The sequence below is a fragment of the Petaurus breviceps genome, unplaced genomic scaffold (assembly GCF_028583685.1).
Source record: "Petaurus breviceps papuanus isolate PSGF00001 unplaced genomic scaffold, PetGlider_PUasm1.0 224, whole genome shotgun sequence".
In the NCBI taxonomy this organism is placed as follows: domain Eukaryota; kingdom Metazoa; phylum Chordata; class Mammalia; order Diprotodontia; family Petauridae; genus Petaurus; species Petaurus breviceps.
The window spans coordinates 5,989,101-5,994,843 of NW_027185887.1; the positions used below are offsets into that span (position 1 = coordinate 5,989,101).

The window sequence follows — 5,743 nt, forward strand, 5'->3', positions numbered from 1 at the left end:
CTGAAATTGAAATACTGACTTGAGCACTTAATATGTATGTGATGACAAGCATATCATTTAGCTCTCTGATTCTGTTTCTTGATATACTTGCAAGTAGTTATATTTATGCCACCTCCCTAAGGAAAGGAAGCTGCTGGTAGAGTGGAGAGAACATTGACCTTGAAGCCAGAAAGACCTAGGTTGAAGACCCACTTCTGACATATGGTGACTATATGTTTCTTACCGAATGACAAATGACTTAACCTTTCAATGATGAATCTTAGACAACTCACTGGGACTATGAATTATAAAGCAGATACCTATTTACTTTGGTATAAAGGATTTCCTCTTTAGGAATATCCAATATCAATAAAATCAGAAACTGAGTCCCATAACCTCCCTAATAGGGCTTCTGTGAGAAAAGATTGTTATTATCATTCTTGTCTCTTGGTGGGTTATTTGCTTTTTTTTTTTACAACCCATTTAATTAGCATCTTTATTGGCCAAAGACATCTTCCATTCCAGAACAAGCCTCCTACCTGAGGTTAAGATAAGGGGACCAAGGAGCTCAGGCCTCCCCAGGCAGGAAGGCAACAGCATCTCCCAGGTCTGGGCCTGCCCACCTGTCCCCTCCCCCCCAAAAAAAGAGCCCTCTGGCCTTGGCCCTGATTAAGAACAAACTAAGGACTGCCAGGATCTTTAGTTTCTGATCTGGGGTCAGGGAAACACAAGGCCAAGCAGCTATTTGTTCCTTCTCTGGCCCATGCTGCTTTCACAGCAGGCACTAGTCTTGTAATGACATGCGAAGTTGGGCCCCTCCATGCCAGTCAGCCCCTTCAAGGGCCTCTCTACTGCTTTGATATCCCTGGATTTTCATTGCCAGAGAAGTGGGGTCCCACTCGGAATGGTGTGGCTAAACAGGCCCAAGGCCTGAGGCCTGAGTCCACTCTGCTCATATTCTTCTCTATCTCCTGAATACAGTAAATCAGTTAAGAAATTAAATGGCGATCTTTGGTTAGGTTTCTAGGGTCCAGTTGTGTTCAGAGCTGGTGGCTACTACCTTGCTTCAGGCCCAGTCCCAGATGCCCCTGCCTGGGCCTGCTGTGATACCATGGCCAGGTGCTGGGTCCCTCCTAGTGTCTTAATGTGGGAGGAGAGGCCCATGCAGCCAGGGACACGGTCCTCGTAGAACTCCCAGAACTTGTCCTGCAGCTCCTGGCAAGTTGTGTTGATGCTCTGGACCTCTTAGCAGCCCAGCCCCAGGAAATACCACCCGCCCAGGAGAGGGGATGCCACCTGCTGGTCAATGAGCACCTTCTTCAGGATGGGACCAATGTCTTTAAATTCCATGGTGGGGAAGAGTTTGTGCAGCCACTGGTACCAGTAGTGCTGGAAGGGGCCCATGCTACATACACCACAAACACCCGTGGGGTGCGGCGCAGGTCGATTGGTTGCAGGGACCCGGAGGCACCCTTGGCCAGCCTTCATTCCCAGACCTGGCACCTCGACCCCCACCACCATGAGTGCCCTGCAGCCCAGCATATTGGTGACCAGCAGGAGCTGGCCGGGGAACTGTGGCCTCCATGCACCCAGCAGACCCAAGATGACTCGAAGCTTGGGTGGAGGCATTGCGGACCCCGGAGACCCTGGGATCCGAAGCACGTGCGGGAGACCATAGCTAGAGCAGCCCCAGCTCTGGCTCCCTATTTGCTTTAAAAAAAAAAAAGTAGAGGCTATTTCATAATCAATGTGTTTGAATATTTTGAAGGGATATAATTTAAACAAAACTAACCATATAAAGCTCTTTCCTCTGAGAGTTCATTGGATGTTCTTTCTCAACTTTATTCCCTTAAAAGTTTAATTTCAACCTTCCCCTTTTACCAAAGAAAGAAAGATTCACTAACAAGAATCCGATTGTTTTCATTTGAATGAAATGGAACCATTCTGTAAATACGAGTTAATAAATTCCCTGGTAGAACTCTTCCTGTAGTCAGTAGGCTGAGGTGTACACTTGTGTACAGAAGGGATGATAAAACCCATTATATAGCTGTCAAATTTATATAATCTAATGAAGAGAGATAGGAGAAGCAAAAAGAAAAGAAGAAAAGGAGTCTGTACTCAGAATGGCATGATTGAAAGAATGAATCATTTTAGGAATGTGTACTGTATGTAATGAAATGGCTCTTAAAATATGTAACATTCTGCAATTCCTAGAATATTTTAATGGAAAAATCTTAGGGTAGTAAATCTGTGTTTTAATTTCACAGAAAATAGCTTTAATTGTATAGGCATGATGTTATGCTAGTTATGTTTATATGATAGCAAGAAAAATAAAATTGCCTTTGTAATAGTTTGTTAGGTAGATGTGGATCTTTAGTATCTGAATTGGATGAATGAAGAATTTCCAAATGTTTACAGAGTATGTGTACCCCTATTGAGACTCCATATTTAAAGGCCACATTAAGGAAAGAACAGTTGGGGAGGGAAGGTATAATTTCCATTTCTAAAATTCATAAAATGCTTTATTCATTTGTTTTAAGTGCAGTAAAACTTCCAAGGAAAGAACAACTTGGAGGATTTTAGAACAAAGTCCTGGGGCTTTTAGGAACAGTTCTGAGACTTTCTATCACAATTTATGCTTTTTGAAGGAATGAAAGCTGCTGCAGTAGCCCTTCAATCAGAGGTTGAGTCCCCTGGCACTCTGAAGTTTGGGTTTCAGGAGGCAGTGGCCATAGGGTATACTACTGTGTTTCCCCGATAATAAGACACTGTCTTAATTTTTTTTTTGACAGAAAAACACCAGAGGGCTTATTTTCAGGGGAGGGCTTATTTTAATGAACATTGACAGCAATTTTAATAAACAGGTAAATGTGAACAAAAAAATGTATCTTTATTCAATAAGCAAATCACTGGGGAAGAACAGGATGACACGCTCACTGCTGCAGCTCTGATTGGATGCAGCTCGGAGCGTGGCATGCGTTTCACGGGGGGGGGAGAAAGGTGCATACAGAGGGTACCGTAATGTACTGTGTAGCGCAGGGGATCACCTTCACTACAGTAGCAATCTCAATAGGGCTTATTTTCGGGAGAGGGCTTATTTTAGAGGAATCTTACACAGTAAGGGGAGGGCTTATTTTTTCGGGATAGGTCTTATTATCGGGGAAACACGGGTAGTAATTAGCTGAAGAAAATCTAATTCATCCAGGAAGAGGATTGTTTAGGTTATCTGGAAATAAGACAAATTATTTTTTTTAAGGTCCTTCTCTGAAGTCCTACTCTGATGGCCATTTGTGCTCTGTAAGTACTGTTAGATATTCCAAAGGTCAAACCCAATAGCAAATGCTCTGTCAGTTTCTTATAAGTGAGAAAGGCTTTGAATATGGGCTCAGTCTTTATGTAAGTCTGTCATCTAAGGACCAACTGAGATAAGTTTGAATTGTTTCAGCAGCTGATTAAACATCAGAAGATGAATTATTTTCATTGGAAGACATTACAAAAACTATCTGCTATAACAGAGGTTGCAATCTGCGTCTGTGAAGAGAATACCAATTTTACTAAAAGAATAGTGCTTTGATACTACAAATATTCCTTAGAAATACTGTTATCTGTCATCTGTTTTAATTTGCTTCATTCTTATAAGAAAACTCAAAGGAGTTGTGATTTCATCAGCATGGAGAAGTCCTGCCATAAGAACTCCCTCTAATAACAAATATCATACCTCATCTCTGCCTTAGTAGAAATTTTTTTAGGTAGTTGCCTAAAACCAACTAAGATTAACTCATATGCTGAGTTCCACAGACAGTTAGGTAAGAGCTAGAATGTGAACCCAAGATTTTTGAGTCAAAATACAGCACTCTTCATCAACACTTCAACTTTGACAATAATGTCTCTATCAAGTTAGCTTATGGATGCATTTGCGGAGTGTTTTTTCTTTTATAATATGTTTTTATTGATGCCTTTTCTTTAATATAATAATTTCCCCCAGTATCCTCCCCTTAGCCACTCCCAGAGAGCCATCTCAAATAGCAAATTATATTTTAAGGACAAGAGAGAAGAGAAAAAAAGACAGAATAACTAACCAGTACATTGAACAATTCCAAAAACATGTGCAATATGCAACACTTGTGGACTTCCTGTCTCCATGAAAAGTCCCTTGGGGATGTCATTTGAATCTTTTGAGTCATGCTTGAACTTTATAATTTTGTTACCTTAACTTTGAATTTTTTGTTTGTTTGTGGTTGTTCTTTCCATTTATACTGTTATAGTTACTGTGCATATTGTTTTCTTGGCTCTGCTTCCTTTACTCTATATCAGTTCATGTAAATCTTTTCAAACCTTCCTTTTATATTCATCATACTCATCATTTCTTACAACCGAGTAATATTCCATTGCATTCATGGACCATAATTTGTTTAACCATTTCCTGATTGTTGGGCATCTACATTTTCCCCAATTATTTGCTATCACAGAAAGTGCTAACTATACACACACACACACACACACATCCACACACATGCACACCCAGACATGTGCACACACGAGAGAGAGAAATTGGTGTATACGAGGTCTTTCTTCTCACTGAAAACTTCCCTGGGGTATAAGCCAGTAACGGAGTCTCTGGTTCAAAAGGTATGGACATTTTAGTTACTTTATTTGAATAACTCCAAATTGCTTTCCCAAATGGTTACACCATTTCAGATCTCCACCCATTAAGTATTATTTGGTCTATCATCCCTCCAAACATTGACTGTCATCTTTGTCAATTTGCAGGGTATGAGATAAAAACTTAGATTTGTTTTGACTTGCATTTATCTTATTATTAGTTATTAAATGTTCTTTCATGTAATTATGTATACTTTGTAATTATTCTTTTGAGAACTGTTTGTTCATAACTTTGACCACTTATATTTTGGGGGGAGTGGCATAAATATCTATGTATGTATTCATCTTGTATACCAACCATTTAGTGAGTTTTAAGAATTTTATATACAACATTCCAAAGAGTGGCTCTCAATTTCAAATTTAAAAAAATGTTTCTTATAAACAAATTGACATAAAATAATGCTTATGGAGAGAAATTAGAATTAGTAAATTCTATTATACTAGGTTTCTATCTTTCTGATAGTTGATGATGTTAAAATGACTAGACCTAACCTAAGAATAAACTAGGTCTTGTTATTTTGTTCTGCCTTCATTCTTATCTCAGTGTCTGCATTCAAAAAATGTTCAGTTTTCTTTTCTGGTGGGACTCTTCCTGTTTTGTGACTTCCATGTCCTGTAGCTGTCCCTCTGGGATGAAGTCTACTTGAGAAAATGGAGCAGTGAGTAGATGTATATGGTGTGGGAAAATGTTCCAAATATTGTGGCAGGTTTTGAGTGACCTAAAAGTCATCTTTCTCCTCTTTGGGGAAAACTAATGCTACTAAAGATTTTTTGAGTAATATTCTGAATGATTTCATCTAAAGCTGCCTACATGACAAGTTTTGTCGCCTTTAAATATAGCACATAGTGATTCAGTAGTAAGGACATTGGCACTGAGGTCAGAAAACCTGGGTTTAAATCCCAAGTCTGACACTTATTACTCTTGTGACTTTGTTCAAGTCACAAGCTCCATGATCCTAAGCTTCATCTGTATAATTCTTCATCTGTATAATTGACTCAGTGACCTCTAAGGCCTCTTCCAACTGTAGATCGCTGATCCTTTCAGTAAAGGGGGTGGGAAGGGAGAACAATTACTATAGAGTTCAAAGACCTCAATTCAAAT

At 39.6% G+C, this 5,743-nt stretch overlaps 1 pseudogene; it reads right to left on the bottom strand.

The window, feature by feature from the left end:
* Positions 1-950: 950 nt before the first annotated feature.
* On the bottom strand, positions 951-1,608 carry LOC138166493 (mpv17-like protein 2; annotated as a pseudogene).
* Positions 1,609-5,743: the final 4,135 nt, after the last annotated feature.